The sequence below is a fragment of the Erinaceus europaeus genome, assembly GCF_950295315.1.
Source record: "Erinaceus europaeus chromosome 6 unlocalized genomic scaffold, mEriEur2.1 SUPER_6_unloc_3, whole genome shotgun sequence".
NCBI lineage: Eukaryota > Metazoa > Chordata > Mammalia > Eulipotyphla > Erinaceidae > Erinaceus > Erinaceus europaeus.
Genome location: NW_026647136.1, coordinates 896,329 through 917,805, shown reverse-complemented (window position 1 = coordinate 917,805; position 21,477 = coordinate 896,329). Strand labels below are relative to the sequence as shown.

The 21,477-nt window shown below is 41.6% G+C and overlaps 1 long non-coding RNA gene across 1 annotated transcript; it reads left to right on the top strand.

Annotated features, from left to right (window-relative positions):
* Positions 1–610: 610 nt before the first annotated feature.
* LOC132536172 (uncharacterized) lies at positions 611–1,986 on the top strand. The gene is made up of 3 exons (XR_009547840.1): positions 611–690; positions 1,272–1,313; positions 1,946–1,986. It is a non-coding gene; the product is annotated as an uncharacterized LOC132536172 (long non-coding RNA).
* Positions 1,987–21,477: the final 19,491 nt, after the last annotated feature.

The window sequence follows — 21,477 nt, the reverse complement described above, 5'->3', positions numbered from 1 at the left end:
AACTAAAAGCAGGACCTCACCAAATTGTAAGTAGGGCACCAAAGTAAAAACTCTGTGGTGAGGGGTAGACATCCAGAAAATATTCTTAACTAACACTGTAATGCATGATTTATTTTATTATTATCCTCAAGCACTTTCAGGATGACAATAATGAACTAATATATTAATTGCAATTTCCATACAATTAATAAGGGAAATATGATCATGGACCATTATGGCTAACAAGCAAGCAACAGGAAAGATGCTAACTGAGTGAAAGGTTCTCATAAAAAGCGAGCTCATAAATATGGGGGGGTATCTAATTGTTCTGCAATGTTCAGGAAAATGGCTGCTTTCCTCCCACTGGTAAGGAGTGTTCAGGGACATCCTGGGCCCGGCTCCAGTCAGCACACAGCTCTCAGGCCCCAGCCCTCCCTCTGCTGTGCTCTCAAGGCTCAGCTCAGAGGGGAAGGAGCCACAGAAACACACCCACCATCTCCACAGGAGAAACCCAGCTGCTCCCAGAATGCTGGAGATGCCAGCTAACTGCTCTGTGCTCTGTTCCCTCTCCAGGTTCAAGAGTGACCGCAGAATCAAGTACTGGGTGCCCCTGCTGGACATGTGGGTGGCACAGAACTCAAGGAATGGAGCGAGAGCCCGCACATCGCTGGTCTTGGGCTGGGATGACCGCAGCTTCGTGGTCTCTTTTCAGTAAGACTGCAGCCCGGCCCTGTCTCCATATGATTCACCTGGGTGGGGGGCACAGCTCCATCTGGGGGTCTATTTGCCACATGTGCTCTGACCCCTACAAGGATAGCTGTATGCTCTCGACTGTCCCCCAATGGTTGTGATTCAAGCAAACACATGCAGCTTCTAAGCCCTCTGCAGGTGGGGACCAGGGGTTTGAACCTGGGTCCTTGTGCATGGTAACGTGCAATTAACCACTGGCACCACCACCTGAGCCTCAACCCAATTTCTCCTCCAGCTAGAAGATTTCCTTGCCAACACGCAGCAAACTATCTGTCAGAGAGCTGGGCCTCTCACCACCCAATGAGCAGGACAGGCCTCCTGACTCACACAGTCCCACCAATAACAACCTGATGTTGATGTTTACATGTTGATATTGTTGTTGTTGTTGTTTCCTGTAGATAATTTCCCCCTGGAAGGGATAACTTTATTTCATTTTATTTATTATTTGTTTTTACTTTTTATTGGTGGGGGAAATACTCACAATATGTTTGTGTGAATTTTGTGCATTTTAACTTCTTTTCTGCCCTTCTCTTGGATTTCAGTTCAGTCGACAAAATGGAGCAATGGTACAATGAGCTTCATAGGTAGGTCCTTAGTTCAGGTATTTCAAATCTTTTTTATAAGACATTAATTTATTAATGAGAAAGATAGGAGGAGAGAGAGTAAGAACCACACATCACTCGTACATGTGCTTCCAGGAATTAAACTAGGATCTCATGCTTGCATCCTTTTTCCTTTGTGTTACCTCCCAGGCCATGGTTTCAAATCTTCAAGTTCTCAGAATGCAGAGTCCTAGCAGTCAATGCTTCTCCCTCTTGTCCCCCTTCTCTCCACTCTGTGATGGAAGCTAACATCACCCTGGACCATGTATTCACCTGCCCAGACTTAAGGGCAGGTTTCTATGAGGGGTGGTTCTCAAAGCAAATGCATCTGCCAGCCCTACATCCCAGGGAGGTTCTGGCCTGGACTCCAGGCAGGAAAGCTGTGAAGACAGGATCTGGAGCCCTGCTCTCAGAGACCTGACAATATATGTTTTCTAGGATTTGGTCTCATTTTTCAGAAATACATTTGTATATCTCTTCATTAGATCTTGCTGAGTATGTTGATATCTTGAAAAAGGCGTGCAAAATACTGAAGTGACTAGTCAAAATGTAAGTTGACTTGCACATAATCTAACAGATATTCTTCTGTTCTGGGTCACTGTGGACTTGATTAGGAACATTCAGAATGAGATTTTGGACTTCCAGAACACCCTCCGAAAGCAGGTGGAAGACATCATTGTAAGTGTTTCTAAGACTAGAACTTACACTCCAAGCTTCTGCCTTGGACAGAAAGAGGTCTAGAGATGAGGGAAGAATCCAGAATGTACCAGATAGAAAAGTGTATCTTTCTACAGACACACAGGTCTGTGTATACACAGAAAAGGAAGCTGGGACTATATGCAACAGTCCTTAGTGGTCACATGACTTAAACTTGGAAAGAAGATTGCATCTGAAAAGTTAACATTTTTTTCATATTGCCCTAATATCAATCCTTGATGTCTCTTGCACCAAATAATTTTCACAAGACAGCTTTTCTATTACCTTGGATTGTTTTCCCAATTAACTCTTGCATGTACAACGTGGTTTGCATTGTTTCCTGTAGATAATTTATCCCTGGCCAGGATTTTTTTTTTACTTTTTATTCATGGGGAGAGTAATGGTTTACAGTAAACAGTAAATAGTTGTTGGCACATATGTATATCATTTTTCTGCAAAACACTTCACTCCCAGCCCAGCTCCTCCTCCCCCACCATGCACCAGGATTGGAACAACCATTCGCCCTAGTCCTTTACTTTGGTGCAGTACACCAAACCCAATTCAAGGATGGCTCTTCAAGTGAAGAGAAAATACTAACCTCAATTTTCTTTTCCTTTCCTTTCCTTTCTTTTCCTTTTTTCCTTTCCTTTTGTTTCCTCCCTCTCTCTCTATCTCTCTCCCTCCCTCCAGGGTTATTGCTGGGGCTCATTGCTGCACTACAGATCCAGTGCTTTTATGGATATTTTTTTGACTTTTCCTTTTTTTTTTTGATAGGACAAAGAGAAATTGAGAGGGGAGGGGAAGATAGAGGAGAGAGAAAGAGACACTGCAGACCTGCTTCACCACTTGTGAAGTGATCCCCATGCAGATCAGGAGCAGGGGCTCGAACTGAACCAGGATCCTTATGTAGGTCCTTGCAGTCTGTACTATGTACGCTTAACCTTGTGCACCATAACCCACTTCTCCCCACTCAAGAGAGATAGAACCTGCAGACCTGCTTCACCTCTAAGGAAGCCTCCCCACTACAGGTAGGGAGTGAGGGTTCAGCCCTGGGTTCTTGACTTGGTAAGGTGTGTGCCTAACCAGCTGCACCACCTCCTAGCCTGCTTTCTTTTCATTATTTCTTTTAATTTTTTTGCATAATTTGAACAGCTGCATCATGTCAGGGTTGGCCTTCACTCTGCAGCATTGATGACATTTTCCTGCTTCTTCATACACCAGGTAATGCTTCCCTTCAAGGGGGGTGGGGGGAGTTGCTTTTTTTCAAAGCATTTGAGTAGATAGTTGATATATTTGACATTTTAAATTATAAATTACTCACTCAACTGGGAGTTACCTGTGTGTATATCCTGAGACTAGAGAGCAAGCAAGAAGAAATCCACATATCCTTGTCAACACACTTCTGAACATGCACTGAAAACCCAAGGATTCACTCAAATCTACAGTGTCGACTCAACCACAGTCACCCCCAAGGGTCAAGTAGCTTTGATACTGGACACAGGACTCTCTCTCTGGGGAAACAGAGCTGCTGGGAAATGTGTTCTTCCACTGCACACTGCAAAGGATTTTTGTGACCCTGCCTTCCTTCTCTTCCAGGATGCGAATTCCAGGCTGGAAGTAACCAGAAAGCCACCTGCAGGTGAGTGTCAGGGCAATCTGAGAAGAGGCTGACTGGAGTGAGACATTAACTGTAAAGATTCAGAGTAAATGGTTTCCAGCTTTGCTTCAATACCTTCTGACAGGGAAAAGCGCAGGCAACAGGCCTCCATGCATTCAGTAGACAGTGACCAACTCACTGCTCTGTAACAGGCTCTAGGGACAGTCCTTGCTTCTCTACTTCTTTCTCTGTGGCAGATTGGGCTGCTCTGTAGAGCTCTTCCTCATGAGGAATTCATGGCATTCCAGGCACAGGAATGAATAAGAGCATCTTCCTGTTTATTTTGTCAACTCTTTTCTTGGGCACAAGTGAGGGCAAGATCTCCTGTCAGATTCAGGGACACAGAGACACAGAAACACAGTGACACAGAGACATCTCCTTCTTTGCACAGAAGGTCCAGGAGAAGGCCCCTGTGTCACACTTACAGTGAGGTGAGTCTCTTCATGGTCAGCCTGGACCTAGACTGAGGTTTCTCTCCATCTAGGTGGCAAACATCTGCAGGAGCATGAAGTGGGCCAAATGCCGGCCACTGAGGAGCTTCCACAGGAAGCACAGGAGTCCCCCAGCCTCGCATGTAAAGACCAGCAGGGGAGAGGGGACCCCCTGGGTGCCTGTGTATGCCTTGATCCAGGTCAGATCTTCCTTCCTGAAACAAGTTCATGACACTGAAAACCAATCCCATGGGAGGGAGGGCAGCATTGGCAGGGACCTACAAGCCCCCAGAAACCATGCGTGTCTCCACTGACTCTGGTAGAGGTGGAGCAACTCAGAGTTGCAGGAATGGACTGGACTCTATTCTGAGCTTGTATTGGAGAAGCCTTGGGATTCCTGTTACAGTGAAACTCTCAATTCCACCCCCAAAGCAATCTCATTTCCCAAGTTGTCTTCAGGCCCAGATCAGCATGACACTAGACTGAAAGTCTATGTGTTATCAGGTGTCTTTAAAATGGTCCTTCTATCCAGTCCCTCCCCTTTCCCCAATATAATGCTAAAACTCTCCCACCAATCTTTGTGCCTTAAAGAAAAGTGCTAGTTGGTATTTATTTGGATCAGAATAGAATGGGTTAAGATATTTTTATTATGATAATTCTAATCCAGAAGTACTGACTTACACTTTCAAGGTTGTATTCATACCCCATCAACCCTGAGGTATTGATAAAACAAATCTTGCCTAAACACTGAAGACACAACATTGAAAAAAATTTTAATATTTATTTATTTTCTTTTGTTGTCCTTGTTTTATTGTTGTAGTTATTATATATGTTGTTGTTGTTGAATAGTACAGAGAGAAATGGAAGGAGAACAGGAAGACAGAGAGGGGGAGATAAAGATAGACACCTGCAGACCTGCTTCACCAACTGTGAAGCAACTCCCCTGCAGGTTGGGAGCTGGGGGCTCAAACTGGTTCTTGTGTTTTGCAACATGTGTGTTTAACCCACTGTGCTACCGCCCAACTCCCGAAGACAGATCAATTTAATAAACTAGCCTGTTTATTCATCCCACTCAGCCCCCACAGATAGAGCATCTCTCTTGTTTGGTCACTGAGGGATCATGAGCTCTTCCTCCAAATAATGTCCAGCACAAAAGGACCAAGCCTGACAGGGTGACACAGGACTCTGGTTCTCTGCTGCTGCCTGTGGTCAGCCTCAGAGGACTTTCTGGGTGTAGAGTGAGAGTAAGGAGATGTGGCATTCTTCCTCAAGGCATTCTCTCTGCTGAGACTCCATATTGAATTTATCTGGATTCCAGTTACAAATATTAAATTCAGTAAAGCATAAGGTCACATACCTCAACTCCTCATTAAACATTTCCCTGCTGATATGCAGGAATCGTCTCCTCGACTTAAGACTGGGTTTGCTCTCCCATCTCTCCCTCTACCATGGTTTCAGTGAGGAAGTGGACCCTTGGCCCCTTGGTTCTCCAACCCCTTCATCCTCTCACTGCCTCTGCTCTGCTCCCTGGGGCTCCTCCTTTGTCCATTGCTAAACCCACTGCTTTGTTCACAGGTCTCTGCACTGGGGGTGACTCTACCTGACCCTGGACAGCTCTGTTGACAGAGACAAGAACAAGAGTATGTCAGTGGCTGTGGAGCAGAGGAGTGAGGACACTATCTTCCATAACATGAAGAGCACTAGGCAGTGCTCCATGTTCATTCATCGGCACAGGGCTCCGACACGGCCACCTGTATTGACCCAGACTGCCCCGGAGCCTAACACTGAGTTTCTGATGGGCTGTGGGGACAGGGCCGCCCACAATGCACCACAATGCACTGCTCTGGCCCTTAACAGGCCCCATTATCCCATTAATAATGTCATATATTGGTATATAGTCATTTGTTGTATTTTTCTGTTTATTGATATAATAAAATTCACCCTATAATTCTGTACTTATATGACCTCTATTTTTTGTTCAAGGCTCACATAAGTCCCTTGCTGAAGCCTCACCTGGGCAGTTCTGGAATCAGCCGAGGTCATGTGTGACTCTGCTTAAATTTTATGAACTTCAGGGTAAATTTGGTTGTGTTCTCAGTCTGTCTTGTACATGCGTGTTAGCAAGCATCTCTTTCCTTACGATGTCAGAATTTTTGGAAGCCTGTTCCATACATACCAAATTTCACATTTCTGAATGATAGGCTCATGTCTTTTAGAGCTTACTAATGCCTGGGATTATTATTATTATTTTTATTGTTGTAGTTTCTGTTGTTGATATCATCGTTGTCATTGGATAGGACAGAGAGAAATGGAGAGAGGCTGCAGGGGGGATCACTTCACAGGTGGTGAAGCAGGTCTGCAGGTGTCTATCTTTCTCTCTCCCTCTGTCTTCCCCTCCTCTCTCCATTTCTCTCTGTCCTATCTAACAATGATGACATCAATAACAACAACAACAATAACTACAACAATAAAAAGCAAGGGCAAAAAGGGAAAATAAACCCACATGTGCATACATTATAAAGGACTAAAACCTTTTCAGTGAGTGGAAAGAAGGACTCTTCAATAGCTGAGGCTGGGTAGTCAATTGCAGAAAACTGAAACTTCACCTCCCCTTAATAACATATGCCAAATTAACTCAAAATGGGTCAAAGATCTGGTTATTGGAACTGAGAATAAAAAATATAAAGAAAACATCGGTGGAAAACATCCACAGTTTAACATCAGGCTCTATTTGGAGACTCATTGCTATGAGTAAGCAAAACTAAAACAAGGTTAAATTACTGGGACTACAACAAATTTAACAGCTTCTACAAACTTAACAACTTCTTCTAAAATAAACACACACACACACACACAAAGGTAACACAGAATTTGGCAGAAGATACCTGGATGTCACATAACTGACAAGAGACGGATAACAAATGATAATAAATAAATCATTGACTCAACAATAACAACAACAGACTCGTTATTAAATCACTAATAAAAATAGAAAAAAAAATCAATGTTCCTCCCTCAACAAGTGTACAGAGAACATGTTTTCTTTAGTATTTGTGTTAAGCTAGCTAGACTAAACTCTTTCCTAAATATACTACAGAATGGATGTGGAGCTTCAGAAAGTTACTAAGAAGGCACCTAGCAGATAGTGTGCTTCTTTGATTTTACAGATTTTTTATCTTGTTTTTTTTTATTAGTGATTTAATAATGATTAACAAGATTGTGGGATAAGAGAAGTACAATCACATACAATTCCAGTGACCAGAGTTCCCTATACCCTCCCCTCCACTGGAAGGTTCCCTAATCTTTATCCCTCTGCGAGAATGGACCAAAGATTTCTTTTTTTTGCCTCCAGGATTACAGCTGGGGCTTGGTGCTATCCACTGCTCTTGGAAGTCATTATTTTCCATTATTTGTCCTTGTTGTTATTGCTGTTGTTATTATTGCCATTCCTATTGTTGTTGGATAGGACAGAGAGAAATCCAGAGAGGATGGGACGACAGAGGTGGGGAGAGAAAGACAGATACCTGCTTCACCACTTATGAAGTGCCCACCCTGCAGCTGGGGAACTGGGAGCTCAAATTGGGATCCTTACTCCAATCCTGGAGCTTTGTGCCATGTGTGCTTAACCTGCTGCCCTAACACCCAGCCCCTGGACCAAAGATTTTATGGGGTGCAGAAAGTAGAGTTGTGACTTCTGTAATGGCTTCTCCACTGGACATGGGCATTGACAGGTGGGTCCATACCCCCAACCTGTTTCTGTCTTTCCCTAGTGAGGCAGCAGGGCTCTGTGGAGGTAAGAGCCATATCTTTTCTTCAGTCTCCTATGATTTCACATGAAAAATGTTGATTTTTTTTAAACCTCTGGGGTCATTGCTGGGGCTCAGTGCCTGCACTATAATCCACTGCTCCTGGAGGCTATTTTCCATTTTGTTGCTTATCATTGTTGTTATTAACACTGTTGTCATTGTTGTTGGATAGGACAGAAAGAATTTGAAAGAGGACAGGAAGACAGAGACAGGGAAAGAGATAGAGACACCTACAATCCTGCTTTACCTCTTGTGAAGTGATCCCCCTGCAGGTGGGGAGCAAGGGTCTCCAACTGGGACTCTTAGCCAGTCTTTGAGATTTGCACCCTGTGTGCTTAAACCACTGCACTACTGCCAGGCCCTCATTTTTTTCTTTTATAATATACTTGTTAAGTTTTTTTACAAGATGCTTTCAAATTCTTTTTTTAATTTTATTTATTTATTTTCCCTTTTGCTGCCCTTGTTGTTTCAAATTCTTCATAAGAGCTGACTCTATCTTTTCAAATAGTCTCTGAGTTAAGAATTTTCATCCTCCTAAGGGAGGCTGGACAACATACTCTATGTTCCACCTGAGGAAGTTGGATACTGAAGTTGGGGCAGCTTGGAACATTCCTACTCATGACCATAGAATGTGAACTCAGGGATGCAGAGGTCACATAGGCTCCTAAGCTGAATATGGGCATTGAATCAGATCAAATTTATGGGGCTTACAGTCAACAATTTTTATACACCTTTCCCATATTTGGGAGCTACTCTCTTCCCTGATTGAGCTTTCTGGTCCTTTTTCCAGCCATGATATCATCTTCAGGATCTTCCCCCATAATCTACCTCTTGAATTACTACTGACTTTTATAATCAATCTGAAATTTAATTTTAGATCTACTAGCAGGTGACATTTCTTTTTAGAAAACTTAGTTGAAGAGTTAGATGAGAATACAGAAATGACTATTTATATTTATTAAAATTAAGCACTAAGAACGATCATGGGAATGTCGGGCTCAAAGACATCTCGTTAACTCATTAACTCATCATATCTCTGCACATATTTGCAGGGATTTTTACATGAACTGTCTGTCACAAGGAGATAGTTAAATCCCTGATTTGTGCAGAATGTAGGGAAGAGATCTGGCAGGAAGGAGATAACACACCCCATACTTTTAAAGAGATTACCAAAAATTAACAAAAACCATGCACTTGAATTAAGTGAGGAAGAGAAGAAGCAATAATCTACATGAGAGACAAATAGTTAAAAGCCCTCAAAGATCTACTGTTTAACGTTATGTTTTAAAGCACTGACATGATGGGGAGAAAGAAATCATTTAGGTTTTTCAATCAATTTGTATTTTTTTCAGGTAAATAAAATGTTTTTATTTCTATGGAGGTGCTAAAATCAGTGAGAAAACAATATAACATTGAAACCAATAATCAATGCTATAGTCTATATAATTCTTAGTGAGATGCTTTTTTAGCTGAATTATCTAATTCATTCTTATTCTTTGTGTTCATCTGGAAGTGTTATTACTATTTATTAGTATTCTGGCCATTTCTCATAGATGTACCAGTTTTGTCCTTCTGACCAAGTAGTTATGATCTCACAGAAAACATGTTTACTTATGGCAGCTGCAGTTGATCTCGACCAAGGGAGAAAAGCTTCAACTACGTATGAACAGGTGATGTGCAACTTAAAAGGAAATGCATGAATTTGATGTTTTACTCAGTGTTTTTGCCTTTTCTGGTGCAGTTCTTTTTATTCTCCTTAGAGAATCATTTCCTCCATTTCATAAACATACAAATGTTTGTAACAGTTTTTCCATTTTATAAATAAATACATTAAAATAATAATAATAAAGAAATTACAATCCATTTGTTTTTAAAAAACACTGAAAAAATGAGTCTAACATGTTAAGAAAATAATTCTTGGATGGGGTCATTTGCTTTTTTGGTGCTAAGTTTGCTGAGCTCTTTATATATTTTGGTGATTAGTTTCTTGTCTGATGTCTGGCATGTGAAGATCTTCTCCCATTCTGTGAGGGGTCTCTCTGTTTAATAGTTTCTTTGGATGTGCAGAAGCTTTTCAATTTGATATAGTCCCATTGCTTTGTTTCTGCTTTAGTCTTCCTTGCAATTGGGTTTGATTCATCAAAGATGTCCTTGAGGTGTAGGTGGGAAAGTGTTTTACCAATGTTTTCCTCTAAGTATTTGATTGTTTCTGGTCTGACATCTAGGTCTTTGATCCATTTGGAGTTGATTTTTGTTTCTGGACAACCCTTCAGCTTCATTACTCGGGTGAGACCTTTTCTTTTATAGTACACTCTAATTTCATCTCAGGTATTTCACTTTCTAACAAAGTCCCATAACCTAGATATACACCAGTTTCTGTGAGAGAGAGCTTATGTGCACACATATCCATAAACTACTGCAAAATATATACCTGAAAGCAGAAGTACACTAGAGTTTGCAGTGAGTACCTCCCTAACACTTCCTCTCCACTATTCCAAGCTTGGGATCCATGATTGCTCAACAAATTGTTTGGCTTCGTATGTTAACTCTCTTTTCAATCACCAGGTTCCAGATGCCACCAGGATGCTGGCCAGGCTTCCCTGGATTGAAGATCCCACCAATTTGTCCTGGAGCTCAGCTTCCCCATAGACACACCTTACTAGGGAAAGAGAGAGGCAGACTGGGAGTATGGACCGACCAGCCAACGCCCATGTTCAGCGGGGAAGCAATTACAGAAGCCAGACCTTCTACCTTCTGCAACCCTCAACGACCCTGGGTCCATGCTCCCAGAGGGCTAGAGAATGGGAAAGCTATCATGGGTGGGGGTGGGTTATGGAGATTGGGTGGTGGGAATTGTGTGGAGTTGTACCCCTCCTACCTTATGTTTTTGTTCATTAATCCTTTGTTAAATAAAAAAAAAGAAAATAATTCACCAAGTACAAATGGGATTCAACCCTGAGAAACAGGAATGGAACAATATCTGAAAGCCAATCAATAAAATCTATCATACCAGAAAGACAGAGAGAGAGAAGAGAAGGAAAAGAAAAAAATCACACTGTCATATCAACTAATGGTGAAAAATAATTTGACATGATCCATTAGCCATTTATAATAAAGACACTCAAGAAATTGAGAAAAGAAGGACATTTACTCAACCTAGTAACACCATTACGACAAACCCACTGCTAACATCATTCTCAATGGGGAAAACCAAACAAGGATGTCCACTACCTCCACTGTTATTCACTATAGTCACTGAGGTCCTCACAACTGCAAGCAGACAAGAAAGAGATATCAAATATATGCAAATTAGAAAGAAAAATTAAACTAGCACTATTTGCTACTGACTGATAACATATCTGGAGAACCTCAAGGCTCTACGGAAAAACTACTGAAGTATTTAATAAATTTCATAAAGTAACAGGATATAAAGTCAATACTCATAAGTCTGTGGCATTTCTGTATACAAAAATGTTAGAAGAGAGTAAAATAAAAGACTCAATTACATTTACAATCAAAACCAAAAAATAAAATACCTTGGGATGGTCTCACAAAGGAGGTTAAAAAAATAAACCACACAAACACATAAAGGAAAACTATTGGGCACTGTTAAAAGAAATAGAGAAAAACACACAAGAATTAAAGAACATTCCTTGTCCCTGTATTGGAAGAATAAACAATATTAAATGGTCTTTCTACCAAAAGTAATCTACAATTACAATGCAACCCCTATCAAGACTCAGTGGCATATTTCAAGAAAATTGAACAAATTGTCTAAAAGTTTTGTATGTAATCATATTTTTGAATGCACAGTAATATTCCATGCAATATATATAAATCCTATAACTCCATACAGGCATGTATCCAAAGTACACTCAAACACTAATGTGAAGGGACATAGACACTTTTATGTTCATAGCTGCATTATTCACAATAGTCAAAGAGTGGAAGCAGCCTAAATGCCCATCATCAGAAGACTGGCTAAAGAAGTTAGGGGATATATATTCAATGGAATACTACTCGGCAATCAAAAAGATTATATTGTGTCTGTCAGGACAAAATGGATAGAACTGGAGATGATTTTGTTTATAGATATAAATAAAGGCATTAAAGACAACTCTAAGATGGTTTCACTCATGTGGAATATAGAGAACTGAAACATATCAACTTGAAAAAACAAAACAGATTCAAGCAAAGTGTAAAACTCTAGTGAGAACTCTAGTGGTCATCTTTGGGTAGTGGAGTGGTTGGGATTCAGGACTCGTGGTGGGTGTCAGATGGCACTATACACTGGAATTTTACAATCTAATCATAAAATTTAAAAACACAGGGAGTTGGGTGGTAGCACAGCGGGTTAAGCGCAGGTGGCGCTAAGCACAAGGACCAGCAGAAGGAACCCGGTTCGAGCCCCCGGCTCTCCACCTGCAGGGGAGTCACTTCACAGGCGGTGAAGCAGGTCTGCAGGTGTCTGTCTTTCTCTCCCTCTCTCTGTCTTCCCCTCCTCTCTCCATTTCTCTCCGTCCTATCCAACAACGACATCAACAACAACAACAAAACAACAAGGGCAACAAAATTAATTAATTAATTAATTTAAAAAATTTTAAAAATCAAAAGAACCTTGCTATGCATGTGGTCCACATTCAAGTTCTAGTACCATAGTGAGGGACCACAGCACCAGAGCAAGTTTCAGAGAGTGGTCTTTCTTTCTTTCTTTCTTTCTTTCTTTCTTTCTTTCTTTCTTTCTTTCTCTTTCTTTATTCCTTGCTTCCTTTCTCCCTCTCTGTACCTCTCTCTTCCCTTTCTCTCTATTGTTATTGCTATTGTCAATATTGGTAAAGTCAGAGAAATATCCAGAGAAGAGGGGAAGACAGAGATGGAAGAGAAAGAAAGACACCTGTAGACCTAATTCACCACCTGTCAAGCGAACCCCCTGCAGGTGAGGAGCCAGGTGCTGGAACCTGGAGCCTTATGCCAGTCCTTGCGCTTCGTCCCTTGTGCGCTTAACCCGCTGCACCACCACCCAGGTCCCTCATTCTTCCTTTCTTTCATCTTTATTTGTTGGATAGGAATAGCCAGAAATTGAAAGGGGGAGATACAGAGGGAGAGAGACAGAGAGACACCTGCAGCCCTGCTTCACCACTGATGAAGCTTCTCCCCCACCCCTGCAGATGGGACCTGGTGGTGATCCCGGGTCCTTGCACATTGTAACATATGTGCCACCATCTGGCCCCAGCAGTGGTGTTTCAGTCTATCACTATATGAATGGGCAACATCAGCCAGAGTGAGTAGACATGCTAGAAGCCTGAGGTCCTCCCCACCCTGCCAAACAAAAGGAGAGGAAGAGGAAACAAAAACTCTTGGAGCAGCAAAACTTCCTGAGATGGGGACAAGGAATGTTCCCATTCAAACAAGGAGGTGCAGGAAGTTGTGGGAGTTGAGCTGATGAAAAGGACTTTTGAAGAGGTCAGGCAACAGCACCAAGGCCTCCACCAGGAGGAAACAGTGCACAGCAGGAACATGTAAGGAGGCTGAGCAGTCAATCTTCAAGGCCTAGTTTATCAGATCAAAGCACAAGGAAAACTCAGAAACTTCAAAGATGGTGTCCCAAAGAAGAAGCTATTGAATTAAACCCCTGAAGATCACCTGAAACTTAAATTAAAAAAAAAAAAACAAACAAACAGAGCACTGAGTCTATTCTGCAACACAGCCTGTAGTGAACATGGACATCCACATTAAAAGAGGTCTGAACAGCAGAAGCAGCAACAGGCGGGTGGGAAAACTTGCCAGCCAGGGAAGAGACCAGGGGTTGCTATGTGGATGTCTAGGAGACAAGCAAGAGGACAGAGTTTAACTGAATTTGGAGTTGTTCCTACATGTGATTTGAAAGGGTCACCTGTCCCCTAGTTAATTCACACTTGGGTACATTAAGCATGAGTATGACAGACACTCTTCCAAGACTTCATGGAAAGTCTCCGTACAGGTCCAGAGGTAAGTATGGTGGTCACATGAATCTTCACTGAGACTGGCCGCCCAGCTGGTGAGTGAGTCAACCCTGGGGGCTTTTTGGAAGTTATTGTTCCTCATTATCACTGTCCTTCGCCCTTGGTTTTAATCAAGTATCAAAGAAATTAGATTCGTTAACATTTCAAATGTGTACAATGAAAGGAAAGGCTATGTAACTAAAAAGACTACTAATCACATTCCAGAAACAATTTTATTTTTCTACTGCAATTCATGTCTAGACCATCCCCCAACAGCATTGTTGTTTTATCTGATGTCTGCACACTGCCTTCTATATAGTGTCTACAAAGATATGTGGGCTGACTTGTTACTGTTTACCTGTTTGCTTTAGATTTGAAGATTCTTTTAACTTCTTTATCTCAACATCATTTTTTTTTAGTTTTGTTGTTGTTATTGTTTGTTTTTTTCGTCACCAGGGTTATTGCTGGGGATTGGTGCCTGCACAAGGAATCCATCATACTTTATATATTAATTTGCTTTTGTTGCTTAAGATGGCATCTTTAATCTATTTCCAAACTTAAAAAATTATGCTACTACATTATTTTGATAATTGAATACAAAATTCTACCATTTTCAGATTTTCTTTTTCCACCAGGGTTATCATTTGGGGCTTGGTGCTTCCACAATGAATCCACTGACCCTAGTGACCATTCATTTTTCCTTCCCTTTTTTTTTGGTTTTTGTTTCCTTCATATTTGACAGGACAGAAAGAAACTGGCAGGGGTTGTGGAGAAAGAAGGAGAGACACAGAGACATGCCTGCATCCTGGCTTCACTGCTCATGAAGCTTCTTCCCTGCAGATGGAGGCCAAGGGCTTGAACCGAGGTCCTTGCACATGTCAATATGTGCACTCAATTGGGAGTGCCACTGCCTGCCCACAGACTATTCAATTTTTGAAAGGTTTTTATTAGTGGCTTAATATTGATTTACAAAATTATAAGACAACAGAAGTACAATTCCATTCTTTCTCTGCCCCTTCACTGGGAACTGATGTGGTTCTCCCAAGGTTAAAGATATGAGTTGACTTATTCATTCTGTAAATAGTCATCTTTAAGTCACCTTACCATAACATTTCTCCTCCCTCTGGGAGTATGGACCAGAATTCCTTTTGAGGTGCAGAAGGTAAGAATTCTGCCTTCCGGCAATCAGGCTGTAGCGCAGTGGGTTAAGGGCAGGTGGCGCAAAGCACAAAGACCGGCATAAGGGTACCGGTTCGAACCCCGGCTCCCCACCTGCTGGGGAGTCGCTTCACAGGCGGTAAAGCAGGTCTACAAGTGTCTATCTTTCTCTACTCCTCTCTGTCTTCCCCTCCTCTCTCCATTTCTCTCTGTCCTATCCAACAACGACAACAACAATAATAACTACAACAATAAAACAACAAGGGCAACAAAAGGGAATAAATAAATGAAATAAATTAAAAAAAATAATTCTGCCTTCCGTAACTGCTTCTCCTCTTAACATGGGAGTTGGCATGTTTATCCATACACCCAGCCCATTTGTGACTTTCCTTTGTGGCACGCAGTTTTTTAAAAAAGATACATATATATATATATATATATATATATAATTTATTATCTTTATTTATTGGACAGAGACATCCAGACATTGAGAGGAAAGGGAAGTTAGAGAGGAAGAGAGACAGAGAGACAGAGACACACCTGCAGCACTGCTTTACCTTTTGCAAAGATTTCCCCCTGCAGCTGGGGGTTAGGGACCTCAACCCGGGTCCTTCAGCATTGTAAAATGTGTGCTCAAACAGGTGTGCTACCACCCAGCCCCAGATACACTTATTTCTAACACACAAACACACACACACACACACACCAGACCTGGGAATTTTATGCATCTATGTTCTGTGCTCTGCTTATGAGTTATCTTCCTGGAACTTAACAATTTTTCTTTCAGCTTTTATTTATTGAGTAATGAGAAATTATAGGAGAGCGAGAACCAGACATCACTCTTGTACATGTGCTGCCAGGGATTGAACTTAGGACCTCATGCTTGAGAAACCAATGCCTTATCCACTGCACCACCTCCCAGTCCACAGAACTTAACATTTTTTAAACCAGTTTCTTATTCGTCTATTTTTCTCTGAAGTACCAGGATTTGTGTATTGAATTTTGGAGCAAAGGCCCAGTGATTTCCTTGGGACAAGTTTTTTAACGTATATTCTTATTCAAAGAGTCTATGTATTTTCTTTTTTTTACAACTCTTTATTAATAAGTTACTTCTTTGTTTAAAAGGGCCAGAAAAATCAATATGGAAAGAGATATTGAGAGATAACAGGAGATATAGAGTTAGAGATAGATAGATAGATAGATAGATAGATAGATAGATAGATAGATAGAGATAGATCTCCTGCCCTGCTTTACCACTTGTAAAGCTTTTTCCTACAGGTGGAGACTGGAGTCCTGTCCAGGGGTCCTTGCACATGTCATGTCTGTGCTCAATCAGGGGTGCCACTGTCCGGTTCCCAAGCCCATGTGATTTTTTAGTTTAACAATCATTTGAGAACATTTTCTCCTGAAAGTGTGCATCAATTTGCAACCAACTCAGCAATGCTGGTAAGAATGTCACTTCCCCAGCCTCACTGACACTGAATAGAATCACTGATTTAAAAAACTAACCAACCTGTGAGTCAAACAGTATTAAGTTGTAATTTTGTATAAGGGACAGGCCAGAGCACCATTCACTCCAGGACAGGACATGCTGCGGTGGGTAGGAAGCTAAGTCGTCAAGCACACGTTGTGCTGTGCTCCTACTCATTTGTGAACCTTCAGGTCCTACCAGTATGTTACACATCTGACTGACTGATCCAATGAGCCTCAGAATACAGGTGGCTTTACACTACTGAGAAAATATTAATAAGCATATGAATCCCTACTTGGCACATAGCAGTCACCAGAGTTTTGATGTACCTTTCTAAGTCAGAATCTACAGAAAGTCTAAGAGGTGAGTGAAATCAACTTCAGTGTCAGCAAGAGCAGCTCTGCCAATTACATGAACACAATCTGTAATTAGCTAGTGGTCACATTTCTTCAGTGTCTGATTAGTTAAAAACATATCTCTAGCTGCAAATTCAACTGTAAATTGGAATGATAGTGATAATAGCTGTATCACAAGATTAAAGTCAGGACCACCTTACTGATTGAACAGTGGCAATCATAACAAAAACCATACTTTAATTTTAGTTAAAGACGAAAGGCCAGGTCAGGTGGTGGTTCACCAGGTTAATCACACATAGTTCAAAGTGCAAGGACCTGCGCTAGGATCCCAGTTCAAGCCACTGGCTCCCCTCCTGCAGAGGGGTTGCTTCACAAGCAGGAAAGCAGGTCTGCAGGTGTCTATCTTTCTCTCATTCTCTCTATCTCCCCCTCCTCTCTCAATTTCTCTCTGCCCTGCCTAAGAAAATAGAAAAAATGCCCGCAGTAGCAGTAGATTCATGGTGCAGGCACTGAGCCCCAGAAACAACACTGGAGGAAAAAAAAAGAGTAAGAGCAAAATGAAACACAAGTGCAAATAGTATATAAATACAATTATTATTGATCTCCAGGGATGTTTTAAATTGAAAATTCATTTTAAATTCAGACATTTTATATTTTTAAATTGAGCACTCATTATAAAAAATAGCATGTAAGCATACCCATACCCTTGCAAGGAAGACCTTAAAACTAGAAAATAGGGGGCTAGGCAGTAGCAGTGCAGTGGGTTAAGCGCACATGGCATGAAACACAAGGACCTGCATAAGGATAAAAAAAGTTCGAGCCCCTGGCTCCCCACCTCTAGGGGAGTCGCTTCACAGGCAGTGAAGCAGGTCTGTAGGTGTCATACTTTCTCTCCCCCTCTCTGTCTTCCCCTTCTCTCTCGACTTCTCTCTGTCCTGTCCAGCAGCAACAACAACAGCAATGGCAACAATAAAAATAACAACAACAACGGCATCAACAAAGGCAGCAAAAATGTGGGGAATGGTCTCCAGAAGCAGTGGATTCGCAATGCACGTACCGAGCGCCAGCAATAACCCGATATATATATAATCTCCAGGGTTATTGAAATACACAACTTTAGGATGAAATAGACAACTTTAGGATGCAGGAAAGATGAAAGATTTGGAGCAATCCAAAGATGTCCTTGTGGGTGGTGAAAGAAATCTTGTTGTGTAAGCTCTCTAGAAAGAGTGTATCTCATTCATACGGGCACAAGGAAGCCTGTCAAAACCAGACTCACAGTAACACCTGAGGCAGCATTCCTTTATTAATTATCTGAGTGCTGAAGACAAGGCAGTTCAAGTCAGAAAGCAGCAGATACAGAGACTCAGGTTTCCTAAATAACCTGTAGGTGAAATCACTGGGGCTCATGGGGGGGGGTAGAAGAGCTGAGTTCTATGGACTGCAAAGACTAGAGACAAACAAAACAGTGAAATAACCTCAGAGGTCAAACTCATGCAGTTGAATGAGAAGATAACTGTATCTGTACTGTTGGATTTAAAATGTCTTCTCTCTGAAAGAAAGGCAAGGATACTAGGCATTGATTTTTTTTTTTAATTGTCTAACACTGCCCTCCAGCGGCAGCTCCTCTCTTAGCACTGGGGAGAAAAAAGTCCTAAACTGAACAACCTTACTCTTGGCCAATAGCCAAACAGCCAACAACCCCAAATTCCACAATTATTATGGTTTTCCGTAAGGTACATCTTATAGGTCTATGGATTTTTTTGCATATGTGTATGTAACCTATAAGGCATAAGATAACCCAATCCAATAGCCCCAAATTCCACAATTATTTAGGTTTTTCTTACCATGGAAAATTTACATACATATTTGTGTGTGTGTGTGTGTGTGTGTGTGTGTGTGTGTGTTTGTGTGTGTGTGTGTGAAAGTCATCTCATTAAAACATGTCATCCATTTCACAAATAAGGATGGATTTTTTTAGAACAAAACTTTAGGTCACAAAGGGTTAGAGCATTGGCAAACTGAAAGCTACCAATGCATCAGCAGCCCCTGGTCTACTTACTGTGTCTTTGGTGCACATGCTTGATCTCAGCAAGACCTACTGACATCTATGGGCCCCCAGGGGGGAAAATAACAGATGTGTTCTACTAATGAAAGCTAACAGCTGCTGAATCAGGCAGAATATCCCCAACAAGGAGAGTGGACAGGCAAGAGGATCCCCAGGGAGCAACTGACCATCAATGGAAGCCTAGAAGGATAGCAGTTGAAATTCATTGACTCCTGACCCAGCAAACTCTGGAGACTTTCAAGTTTTTCTGGCTGTTTTCTTCTCTTAGTGAATTTGCCCAATAAAGAAATCTCCAGACTGTACACAGTTTAAACAGATATCACATATTTAGACAATTACAAGGTTTGGAGAGACATATCTACACCACTGACCACTATATTTACAACATCTGTTTATAATCTTTAAAGACCATTTGATGAATGTTTGTATGTGTGTGTACAAGTACCTAACTTACCTATAACCTTAGCCAGATAGATCAAAACCAATTGGCCCTGACAATATCTAAGATTCTGTTATTATCAGACAGCCTTAAACAGAAGAAAGCATAGTGAGGTCAAGTATGTTAGAGTAAATCCCAATCACTGGGATTTCAAAGAAAAACAAGCTCAGCTAAATCAACACTACCTGAGCCACCAGGCCACTACGCACTGCTGCTGACTTGTTACCGTGGATTCTCTCCACAGACACCAAGTCTGAGATGTCAACCTCCCATCTCCTCTTATGGTGAGATCTTTCCTCACACATGAGACCACCTAGTTCCATTTCAACAGCACGTTTTCGAACAAAGTTACAGAGTAGACATAGGCTGGGGCCTAGGATGCTTGGCACAGGTGTACATGTCCCCCTAAGTAAGGGGCAATTACATGCCTCAGACAAGAGTCCTTCATAGTCCTTCCCGATTAGACTCAGACCTCAAAAGCCTGGAATTCTAGTGGAAGGGCCTAAGAAGGCATTGTATGTACTTGAGGGTTCTTATTCATTAAATGTTTTGTCCTGCTTCCCATCTTTCTGACTTTCAGTCACCAAGTTCCGGCTGCTACTGTATTACCCTCCTGAATTTCCTGGGCAGACAACCTCACCAACATGACCCAGAATACAGCTCTCCAAAACCCTGCCCCACCAGGGAAAGATAAATACAGACTAGGGGTATGGATCAACCTGCCAATATCTATGTCAAGTGGAGAAGCAATTACAGATGCCAGAACTCCCATCTTCTGCGCCCCATAATGATCTTTGGTCCAGACTCCCAGAGGGATTTATGGGAGCAGAAGTGAACCAGAGGGCTCTGTACCACTATTCCACCAGGATCCAATCTTTTTGTCACCAGGAAGCTTGTTTTTATAGCATCAATGAAAGGGAAGTGAATTTGGAAAACACCAATGGAAGCTTTGCACAGTTTTACTTATCTGAGAGAGAAGGGGGGGAAAGACTCCTGAAAGTAGTAATAGATGCCAGGGGGTGAACTAGATAGGGGGTAAATGCAGGACCACTATAAAAATTGGGGACAGGGATATATATATATATACATACAGATAGATTAGTTATAGAATCAGCCTATATTGGCGATCTTGGGAGAACTTTTCTCTCAGATAAGTGAAACTGTGCATAGCTTCCTCTGGTGTTTTGCACATTAGCTTCCCTCTCATTGAAGCTATAAAAACAAGATTCATGGTGACAAACGCTCCCAACATCACCCAGGTGAAATGGAGGAGTCAGGACACTGAATTCTGGTGGTGAGAACTGTGTGGAACTGTACCCCTATTACCTTACAGTTTTGTGAATGAATATTAACACTCTAATAAAAAATTAAAAATAAATTTTAAAAGTAAGTACGAAAGATGAGAACTGTCTGGTAGTTAGTATGTTGAAGTGTTATAAAATGAGGTAAAAGCTAGAATAGAGGTAGGAAAGACCCTTCAGGAACAGCAAGATGGCCGAGCCAGTCAGTTGCCTGCTTTGCCCTGTGCATCACCTGGGCTCAGGTCTGGGTCTCACCACACTGTAGAAGACGGCAGTGTTGAGAGCTTCCCCTTCGCTCTGTCCTTATCTGAGAGAGAGAAAAAAAAACAGCCTTGGAGGAGTGAAGCCCTAGGCATGATAAACATAGAGATATTATGGAAGAAAGAGAGAGAGAGAAAGAAAGAAAGAGTGGTACTTCCTTGAGTACCTTTGTATCCACAGGCTAACAACCTAGTTGGTGGAAGCAACAATTCCCTACACAGAGTTCATCCTAATATTTAGTTGTATTGGTACCTCTTCAATATAACACATTTAATTGTCATATGAAGTCTGATTTTATAAAATTTTAAATGCATTTATTTCTTCATTTTTGCCGCATGGGTTTTCTATGGGGGTTGCTGTCTGTGTGATACATTTAATGCTCCCAGCGGCCAGCTTTCCTTTCATTGTTTTTTACTCATTATCTTTTTATGACAGAGACAGAGAGAAATAGGCTGAGAGAGTGTGAGATAGAAGGTACAGGGAAGGAGAAACAGAACTCTCACTGCAGGCCTGAGAGTGAG